This window comes from Mercenaria mercenaria, unplaced genomic scaffold (assembly GCF_021730395.1).
Source record: "Mercenaria mercenaria strain notata unplaced genomic scaffold, MADL_Memer_1 contig_3835, whole genome shotgun sequence".
NCBI classification, from domain to species: Eukaryota; Metazoa; Mollusca; class Bivalvia; order Venerida; family Veneridae; genus Mercenaria; species Mercenaria mercenaria.
Window position 1 is genome coordinate 351 of NW_026462013.1, and position 11,796 is coordinate 12,146.

The 11,796-nt window shown below is 34.9% G+C and overlaps 1 long non-coding RNA gene across 1 annotated transcript; it reads right to left on the bottom strand.

Annotated features, from left to right (window-relative positions):
- Positions 1–5,708: 5,708 nt before the first annotated feature.
- Positions 5,709–11,435, bottom strand: LOC128553448 (uncharacterized). The gene is made up of 3 exons (XR_008369347.1): positions 10,723–11,435; positions 9,764–9,979; positions 5,709–6,418 (listed from the first exon to the last, which is right to left on the bottom strand). It is a non-coding gene; the product is annotated as an uncharacterized LOC128553448 (long non-coding RNA).
- Between the last annotated feature and the right edge of the window lie 361 nt (positions 11,436–11,796).

The window sequence follows — 11,796 nt, forward strand, 5'->3', positions numbered from 1 at the left end:
CCTGTCAGACTTACGAGAACGTCGCGAAAGACTTACGAGAAAGATAGGGGAAATATTCTCGTAAGTATCTTGATAAGACGGGCCCATAGATCATTATGTCCAAAACTGATGGTAAATATATAGATTTTGTTATTCTGTGTTAGAGCTACCTTCGCTTGGCATTTGATTTATATAACTGGTGTCCCAGAATATATGTCCACTTAACAAATGCTAATAACTTTCACAGAATAGTCACTTATAAGCAAATTATATCTCATTTGAAAGTTCAGGGGACTGAAATCTGGTGAATACGGAGGCCAAACTTTGTCGGTTTTCAAAGAAATCTCGCGGGGCCAAATGTTTGCTCTAACCACTTTAAAACATCATTTGGAGTGTGGTGGTCGCTCCGTCTTGTTGAAACTTTCAATCACTGTTCCCTTTCTTATCAGTATCGTTTAGCAGTCACGTTACAATTCTCCGTTCTTCTCGTAAAAGAATGGCCCGATTATCCCGGATGCACTCATGGCAGCCCAGAGACTGTAACTTTTTGACTATGCAGCGGCTTCTCGTCATGAATGTCAGGTTTGGTGGATCCCCAGAACCTGATGTGTTGCTTACTGACATAGCCATCAAGGTGAACATGTGATTTGTCGCTAAACCAAATACTGCCTGTTAATTCTTAATGTGACCGCATCTACTCTGCAAATGCAATCCTTGCTGAAATGCAATCGTCTTTTAAGTGCTGCATCATTGAAATTTTATAAGCTGTTAGCTTCAAATCATATTTTAAAATTATATGCACTGTAGATTTACTCGTAGATCTATTTGTAATGTCACTCAGTACCTTTCTTACAGATGTTCTGGGAGTTTCTCCTACAACTTCAGACACTGCTTGAATCAGTTCTTCGAAACGGGCACTTCTCGGTCTCCCGGTATTATGCTTCCTGCGATCTAAAACTCTTCCATGCTGCTTAAATTTTTGAACCACTCGAAAGATTTGTTTATTGGAAGGTGCCTTTATTGAAGGATGCATTTTAATAAACTTTCTTCGCACAACAGATGAAAATTTGCCATTTTCGGCATTTTCAAGACGATACATTAAAATAATGATATAAATATTGTCTATACATTTGAACAAAGAAGACAATTATAGACGATTCATTTAAAGCTACTTTCCATAGAATTGCAAGCAATTTCATCATTTGTCTATATTTTCTATATGGTTTCAAACGATGCAAATAGTAATTATTATATCTAAATTCCATTTCGTTACTTTGTAATCGCTTATTTGCCACGGAGTACCGAAACCTATTTTTTAGAACGTGAAATTAAAAGTAGACTAATTATCCTGGATTTTCCCGTGCGTCAAAAAAAGTCCCCGGATCTAAACAATCAACAATGGCGACTTCGAGCTGTAATTCAGAGATTTCGGTAAGATAAATTGACCGTAACATGTATGTTTTGGTTTACGTAGCATAAATCATTTTTCCATATTGTATGAATAAGCCTGTAGTATAAAATGACACCGCTGAATGATGAATTATGTTTTACAGAGAGCCAAATCCCTAGAAACTCCGTAGAATTATGCAGAGGGGCTCTTTAGGGGAAAATTGCAAAACAATTTGTTTCGTCAGATTTCAGAAAAGAAAATGACAAAATAAGCATCTGCGGTGACTGTACATTCGCACTGGTTGTACATAGTTCTATGTCTAAGATCATACAGGAGAATACAAAGTATATGATGATATTTATACCATGCACTTTGCATACTTATAACGATAATTGATGAACGATAGCCCTCCAAAATAATACAGTGTTGAATTATTTATCTATTAAAATAAAATTGATACATAAAATAACTGATGTAATTTTAATAGGTCCTCATGGGATATATTTGTCACAAAATGTGCCTTGCATTTTTTTTCATAAGCATATTCTTTTTCTTTTTATCTGATTTCAGATAAGTGATAATTAGGGGGAAAGTAAGACTGTGAGAGGTAGGGGACCAGACCGAGGAAGTAGAAGGGGTGGGAGTAGAGGTAGTAGAGGAAGAGTAGAGGTGGAAGTAGAGGCGGTGGAAGTAGAGGAGGTGGAAATAGAGGCAGAAGTAGGAGTGGTTGTAGAGATGGAAGCAGAGGTGGTGGCAGGGGACAGCAACAGATGGAAAAATGTGACAAAGAGAGGCTGGAAGAACTTTGGAGTAAGCGTAAAGCTCAGATGAAGGTATTGTACAATTAATTTATACCAAATATAATATTAATAAAACAATTTTGACCAAGATTTACATTTGTGTCTATCTGTATACTTGGACTGATGAAATATTTTCATGTGTTCAATGTTAAAATTTACTGAGATGAAGCTCGAAAGTGAGTGCTGAGGCAGTAATATTGAAATAGCAGGTATAACGGTAATTATCAATAGTAAAGAGGGTGGAAAATAGCATAAAGAGACAAGTGTCTTAACGGACCAAAGTAAAAGTAACCTGTACAACAATTTAATGTACAACTAGTTTGACACAATAAATGATATTTACAGGGAGTTGTTGAAGAGCTGCCGGAGCGTAGCTGGAAAAGCTAGTGCTTTCCTCAATTGAACGGAAACCAGAAATAGTATTTGACCTGTGTGAGGCAGTGGAATATTCAAGCCTTTCACCACATGCTCATCCATCAGCACCATCATGGTGTAAATGTGGAAATTGCCGGCAGATACCAACAAACTTGGAAAACAAATGCTGCAATTGTCTTCCACAGAACGGTATCAGTACCAGAGATCTAAGTGATATTGATGAAATAAATAATCAAACTTCTTTCATTCTAGGTTTCTTTGTCACTCAAAATATACATGTATATGTCAGCGTTATGAATTTCAATACTGAAGCTACTGACATACAAACTTGGTTTAATTATTCAGACTATTTACATAAAATACCAACTGGTCCTAGTAGAAGTCGTTAACCCTTACCCTGCTAAATTTCTATAATGAACTTGTTCATCTTCCAATTTGGGCAGTACCATTAACTGCTAAAAGGGGTGCATACCAAAACGATATTGACTGAATACGGATTTGCAGGCTGATCATGATCTACACTGGTTGCAAAGGCAGAATCAATTGTGTCCAAATGGTAAGTGTTAAAAGTGAGAGTACTCAAGCTATACTGAATTAGTTTTCAATGATACAGGTTGGTAATCATGAGCTTAAAATGAAAAAAGGAGAAAAAATGCCTCCCCAGTACTGTTGAGAAAGCTGCAGCCTTGGAATTGTTATTGAATGCTTACCTGTCAGTACACATTACTATGTGTTTTTTGAATCAGGTGTACGCAATTTCAAATAGCAAAGAAATCTCTAAGGGAGTCGTTTTCTATTTAATCTATTTTACTTTCTTTACATGACAGAGGAGTTTAGAATTTACTAATGACTTATGTTTCAGTCAGGCATCACATTTTAATGCCTTTATTAGATTTTTTTTCAGCAAATGGAGTGTCTGGTCCTTGATCCAGAGGTGCTAGTGCTCGGCCAGCGCTACTACAGAGAAATGCTTGGCCGGTATAACCAGAGAGTGGATGACCAGCATAAGATGTTCAGACATGATGGGTACAGGAATTTACCCTGTTGCGTCATTGAAGTCTTGGTACTGCGGTACCACGGGTTATTCCAAGCTGTTGTGTATGGCGTGTAAGAGACAGATACCCCAGTGCCACTGGACAGTACACGGGATTTGTGTCAAGCAGGTTTATCTAGAATGCTCATATTTTAGTGTAAATATTGTAAATAAAAGTCAGACTTGTTCATACTGTATTTTGTTTAATGTCATTCTTGTTTCCCTCCTGAAGATTTTCTTCAACCTTCGTTGTTTCAAGTTGCATAGTTGCTGTTGCTGGTTTAGATTATGAGTACAAGGAATTAATGTGTACTGAAAAGAGACCTAGACGAGGCGTTAGGTTACCAGCCACCTTAATATGTCTGAACTTTTATTGGAAAGGCCTTTAAACTATTGCTGATTGTTCATGACCAAGTCACAGGTTTTACACCTGGCCATTTTTATGCGCTCCCCACCCTTCGAAGAAGGAGGGATATATAGTTTTGCAGATGTCGGTAGGTCGGTCGGTCGGTCAGTCTGTATGTAGACCAATTTGTTTCCGGATGATAACTCAAGAACGCTTGGGCCTAGGATCATGAAAGCTGATATGAAGTTTGGTCATAACCTATTGATTTTTACATCAGTAGGTCGAAGGTTAAGGTCTCAGAGACCCGAAAGAGTTAAACCGTTTCCGGATTTTAGCTTGAGAACACTTTGTCCTAGGATCACAAAACCTGATAGGGATGTTGATGATCTCTATTGATTTTGAGGTGAGTAGGTCAAGGTCACAGTGACCCGAAACAGTCAAACGGTTTCCGAATGATAACTGAAGAACTCTTAGGCCTAGGATCATGAAAGTTATTAGGATGGTTTGTCATGACCAGCAGATGACCCCTATTGATTTTAAGGTCAGTAGGCAAAAGGTCAAGGTCACATTGACTCGTAACAGTTAAACAGTTACTTGACGATAACTTGAGAATTCTTAGGCCTAGGATCATTAAACTTAATTGGGAGGCTGATCATGACCAGCAGATGACCCGATTAATTTTGAGGTCAATAGGTCAAAGGTCACATTGACCAGGAGCAGTAGAACTTTTGTGTACAGTGACCAAATAATTGATGTTTACTGTGCAATTACTAAATGCATCAAGGAGGCATTTAGTGTTCTACGAGCTAAAGTTACTATTACTGCATCAGTTTTGGAGGTATAAACTTGCATGCAATACATTAATCAGGATTTTGTAAGTCTACAAGGGGACATGATTTGCCCAAAATACATGCTACACTTATGGGACTTGATCCTGTGAGGTTGGTTATTGACCTAGAACCGGATATTTTTAAATTCCAAATGGGGGCATTATTTGACAAAAATACAGATCAGAGTTATGGGACTTCACCCATGAAGGTTGTTAATTGATCTAGATAAAGAAACAAATAGTTTCAGAGCTACATGCTTTTAAATGACAGCTATACGTACGTGCATGCAAAACTGTAACCAAGGTGTTAGGCTGCCGCCAGAGTGAGTAGAACAGTTCAGACCATTATTCGGATACTTGAGGTAATGGGCTGAAGAAAAATTAAAAGAAATCTTAACAAAGAAAATGCTGGTACCATTCGGGCTCGACCTTGCGACGGGGGCTTTGAATGCAATGCTCTGCCAAGCTAGCTGCATCTGACTAATGACAATTGGAAGTGTTACCAAGTTACAATTGTAAGTGTTTCCTACATGGTCCACTTGCGGACAAAACTATGGTCCCCACATTTACAACGTGCCAGTATTGGTCTTGGTCAACCAGACTCGACTTGACGCAGTGAAAATTTACTTTTGGGCTGTAACTATAAAAGTGTTTGTTTGTGGTAACTGGATCCAAACATTTTTGAGTGGGTAGATACATAGGGAAGTTTTTTTTATAAACGTTAAAGGGAATTTTTCATCTAACTGGCCAGAAAAAAATGTTGGATTGCAGTGATTTTCACGGGTATGTCGTTTTACCGCAAACAAATTGGTTTTTAATGACAGCTTTGATGCAATATGTATATACAATATACTAGAAAAATGCACAACTCGGTGTTCCATGATACTGCGTGTAATAAGCAATGAATTTTGTTCAATACAATAGTTTATTAAAATACATCCACATCAACAAACAAGTGAAATTATGTATCAATCAAAGTCCTACAACCGTGCTCGGAATGTCAAGTTTCTTCTTTAGCTGTCCACATGTATGTAGACTTCTATCTTAAATACTTATTATCTAGCTGTATGCTAATAGCAGAGAACTTCAACAAGCTGAAGTTTCATTATTTACAACTTTAATCTTTACGACTATTCACATCACCATTTATTACCAAAAGCTGAGTTATTATGATTTATTGTCAAAGTTTTTTCAGACTGATTGTAGAAAATCAAAATGTTCATCAAATATGACATAGTCCCATGAAGATAAAACAGTCACAAGATGACAAAACAGAACACACCCCACACTAAATGAAAGAAAACAGAAACAGTTCTTTAAACACATAAGCAGTTTACTGCAAACTATATTTCATGATATCTGCTGTCACTGTTTCTTACTGTCAATCTGAAGTCACTTTTGGTTCACACTTTATTTCCTTTTCGTCACCAAATCTTTATTTCTTTACAAGGGTCTTTGTTGGTGGCGGTGAACTTTAGATAGTGTCCTTTTGAATCTTCTAGGATCCTTTGGGGTCAATTGCTCAGGTGCCATCAGTTGTTCATCACTTTCCATGAAGTATGTCAGGATACTCTGTAACAGACTTGGTATATATTCATACTTCTTGGGTTCTTTCTCCTTGTGACTGGTCCAGTTGTTATTCTTCTTCGAATATACTTTATGCAACCTGCATTTAAATTTAAAGACTCTATAACAGTTCAAAATGACTTGATCATGTTTTATTCAACACGGAATAGCCAGGGCATATTCACATGGTTTTGGATCTGATGTCCTCCAACAGTGTCATTCGATATGTTTTGTTGAAGGCAGTTAGAAACTCTGTTGCACTGTCTTTTTGTACAAAGTACATTAGGAAAATAAAATATAAAATTACTTTTTAAAAAAAATGATAAGTAAACTTATTGCCTCCTATGTATATATGTAGTGTGCTGTTGCACACTGTTCAAATTTCTGTCCAACAAGTGATATTTTAAAATATTTCCATGAAATAAGTATTAAAGCATTTTACATAAGTTATACAGTCAAACCTGTCAGCGGCAGCCACACAAGGAAACAAACAAAATACTTTTCGGGCAATTGGCTAAGATACATATGTATGTGAAATTCCGTATAAATATGGGACTTGGAATCTAAAAAGACAGAATGCTGAAGACATGTGCTTGTGTCATACATGGGACCATTAATGCGGGTTTAACTGTACAAGCAGAACGACATGAAAAACTATTACATGTAGCATACCTAACCACACCCTTTAGTTGTCAAGACTGGTCTATTAATGTTGTACTGGTAATCAATGCATGCAAGGTAGTTCTAAACCTTGTACACAGAATGTCTGTACAAAAGAACAAAAAATGCTGTTGTATGATTTGGTAACACAATGACATTAAATTTAAAAAACGTTTTGATGTATGTGTCTAACTTGACATGTTAGAGCAATCATTATTATCGGTCTGCACTTCAACGATCTTGTATGTTCATGTATGTGTCACAGAAATCTGTGCATATCTCTATATGTGTTTGGCCTAGAGTCATGAAACTTCACAAGGACATATTGAAATGTTCAAGAATAATCATTTGCAAGTATGAACAACCAATCATGTATAAATGTATTGTAGTAAAAGATTCATAGCAATGCTAACCCAACCTTCAATCTAACTACAGGATGAAAAATATGTGCACAACTGCATTTAAATATTGCAATAGTGTTATGGGCACCCGGTCAGGTTTCTACACGATTTTACAAAATACTACACAAACTTCAAAGATACATGTACAAGAAAGTAAAAGTATGAAAACATCTAGGAAGAAACGTTGCATTCCTAGATGTACTGAGCTTATTTACCGTGTATACATCAATAGGACACCTCCATATATCATGCCAATGAAAACATTTGATCGTGTTTCATGAAAATCGCACCTGAATTTTTGTACAGGGCCAATATCATTACATACATTATATGTGTCTAGGAATGTAAAAATGGGGCTTATGGACCAAAACATGTTTTTTGACTTTTCTTTATTTTTGAATTCTATGAATCTCATAAGAAATTCCTGAAAATTTGAGGGTCAAATCTCAAAAAAATGGTGAAGTTACATTGAATTTTATGTTGACAACCTTTTTAGATATGTTACAATCTGCATTGATTGGAGGCATTTTTCTTGCCTTCAGGTAAGTATATGAAATACAGTTTTGTAAATAGAAAATAAAATAAAGAAGCAATTTACTGTGTTCAGTTTCTTTATTTAATGTCAAAACAACATTTTGAGACAAAAAACGGAGTGCAGTAGACAAAAGTTTTCAATTCGGTTGCCTAGCAACCAGAAAATATTCCATTCTTCTTACTTTTTAAGCTATACATGACAATAATTTAAGTGTAAATATGTCACAAATGAAATTTTATTTCAAAATTGGTAATAACATTCTCTATCTAAACAGTCATGAAATTTTCTGAGCAATATATAAAGTGGTTTAGAAGAAAAAAATATTTTAATACATAGGCAATGTGCAAAATATTTCATCTGCAAACAGACTTTTTTTACAAAATTTCCTGCTCTTAGTAATATTAATATTCAGTGTTTTACAGTGTGCTTTCTTTGCAAATATGGCTATATGAAATAAAACTATGATGATAAAGCATAAACATAGTTACAAAACAGCGACCTAAATATTTCTGTTACTTAGCAACAATGGATTTTTCACAATTTCCATGTTTTTTAGGTTTTAAGACTTATAAATTGACTTAAACATTTGCATTCATTTAAAGATCAATTGAAAATGTAAACAACACTTATAAACAGACAGTCCTGAAAAATTCAAGTCATTATATTGAACACTTTTGAAGATATACAGACATCTGACAGGAAAGTCCCTTTTCAAAATGTTACTTCAATTTCAATTCCCTACAGAATATTGCTAGCATATTGACATTAATTTAAAATAAAGGTGTGCTGTTAAAAATTTGGTTGTAAAATATGCATTGAAGCAAAGAACTATCAACCAAAGAACTATCATTAAAAAATGTCTATAACTTTAATGATTCTTCCTGTTGCCTAGCAACCAGAGAATATTTTCATCTCTTCTGATTGTTATATAGCTGTCTACCCTTGAATGATGATAAAAATGTTTTGTAATATGAAATAATTTTCATTCAAAATCTAAACAGTGTTTCAGGAAGCAGACTTGAAGATTTCTACCTAAAATAAGAAGGTATTTTGAAGGCAAAATAACTTTTCTTTAACAAAAAGAAAAAAAAAATACATTGCGTAAAATTGCATTTGCAAACGGAATTTCACAGTGACTTCGAATCACAGTTATGATGGTTTAATCATCTTTTTAAAAACCCTCAACAACATCATAGTATTTTCATATAACTGAGTAATTCTTCATGTGAGGAAGCCATCCAGCTGGCTTACGGAAGGTCGGTGGTTCTACCCAGGTGCCCGCTCGTGATGAAATAATTCACGGAGGGGCACCTGGGGTCTTCCTCCACCATTAAAATCTGGAAAGTCGCCATATGACCTATCATGTGTCGGTGCGACGTTAAATCCAACCACAAAAAAAAAAATATAACTGAGTGTTCAGAATCTAACAAGAATTAAAGCAAAACAATATCCACAAAAAATTACAACCTATGTTCTGTTGCCTAGCAACTATGAAATATTTTACCATTTTCATAGCATTATTAGTATATCATTCTATGCTCGACATCTGCAAAATAAACGGACTTGAAAAAAAAAAGAATAATATGGATAGAAAATCAAAACAGAGTGTTAAGAAGCAATCTCAAAAATTTAAAGACAAATACCACCGACGGGCCACATTCAAACCTGAAAAAGCTTTTACTACAAGTTAGCATTTTTATCGGGCACTTGCTTCAGTATAGTTGCTTTAACTTCTTCAGAATTAAAATAGTCTTTGCAACATACAACACCCGGTTCAACTGAACTGACAAAGAAATGTTGGTATTTAGACAACTGTTCAATTGGTTTAAAATACTGTTCAAGAAATTACCTCAATCTGTAAAAACAACAGGTGTTTCAGGATTATCAACTACTTGTGGAACATTGTGACCCCCTTTTGATGACTGTCTCACAGTGTCAGCCATTTTGGTCATAGTTTATGCATCAGAATCTCTCCACTTCACTTTCCATACATCAAAATGCTAATCTGGGTTGAATTTCCTGTGCCCTGTCACCAAAATACTCATTGCAACAGTCTCATGTAGTCCTGAAATTTAAAATATCATGGTAATATTCAGCTAACAAATCTTTTATCAGCCTTTTCAAGTCAAATGAGCATGGTCATGAGAAAACCATCATTATGATTTTGTGACCAGTATGGATTGAGATGTATCTGCATCCATACTGATGGTTAATGCAAATGTTGGTTTTCTCTTGATGCAGCTCATATGATATTTATCTTTAGATAACAGTCAGATATAATGGCTAGAGCTAGCACTGTATAATCATGTCATTTCCATCCGGTCACAAAGGCACAATGTTGGTTTTCTCCTGATGTGGCTCAAATAATAGCTTAATACTAATTACAGAAAGACAGAAAGATATAACTTCTTAAAACTTAGTATTAGTGATCTACATGCATTCATCCAACTTTTACAGCTTGAAATACATATGAAATGTTCTTGGGTTTGATAACATCAGAATAATGGCAAGACCTTTCTGAAGCCATTTAGTACTGTTCATGTGAACTATTTAACCATAATCACCATGCACATCTGAGCAGGCTTATCATAAGTCTGCACTAGGTACTACTCAATTTATTTTTGCACAGTATCCATGAATGCTGGAAACAGATACATTGCCTCAGCAAATTATCATTTTACTCCTTTTAAGAAGACATACTAAAAATACTTCTTACTTGCTTGCAATACATTTAGTTATTTTTTATAAATCATGGGCATATTAAATACAACTATAGAAAATTGTTTATTTTAGCCTAAGAAATCTTACCTATTAAAGTGCTCCATAACTGCATACCAAATGACATAGTTGTTTTTGTTCTGCCCTGCTGCATTATGGAAATGTAACTAATAAAAATAAAACAGAACACTTAACAAATTAAATCAAATGCAAAACAATAGTTAAGATACTCATTTTTAATGTGATGTATGTTTTACTTATCATAAAGTATTACAAGTGGACACATTTTTACAAAGGAGTAAAAGTGTGTTTAATTTTTCTTTTGTACTTATAACAGAATATAACTAGTCTTGAGTCAGTGAATATGTGAGTTTTATCATTCAAAAAAAAAAAAAAACAACAAAAAAAGAAAAAACAAAAAAAAAAAAAACAAACAAAAAGGATCAAGCAAAATTTAATGCTTGCATTTTTGCAATTATACTGTTGGTGATTTTGAAACCATGTCATAAACCATAGTCAACCTGCAGATGTTTGCTCCCTTTGTTCTCTCTATAGTGTGCCATTTGCCAACAGGTGTTGCTTCTTTATAATAGTCAGATTCAAGCCAAAAATGAAATATATTAAGGTATAACATATTTTGTTTTAGTATTATACAACATGTGCATGTTTTTCTCCCATGCCATATATCTGCAAATAATGATGAGCCCTAGACACCACACCTTCCACTCCTTTCCCAGTGCACTGACTTTCATCAATAAAAAAAAAAGTCTGTTTGCCTACAAGAAACACAAAAAGACAAAAGATATAATATTTACATAATACATGTTTATAATGCATTTTACCAATAAAATGCCACATTTCTTAAATGTAATTCAATTTGGACAAAGCTGTTTATTATCTATTCAAAAGGGAGATCATAATTTAATGACTAAATAGTAAACACTTGAGACCAGACTGCATGGATATGCAGGCTCATCTTGATGTACACTGTCCGCAAAGTTTGACAGCATGCAGGGCACTCGTCATTATTTATTGATAATTTACTGACCCAGTTACGAACAGTTCAGAACATGATCAGACTGCACATCTGCTTTGGTGGCAGAATCAGACATAAGCACCGCTACTATGCTAAGAGTTTAATACAGTATTGAAGCATGAAAACTG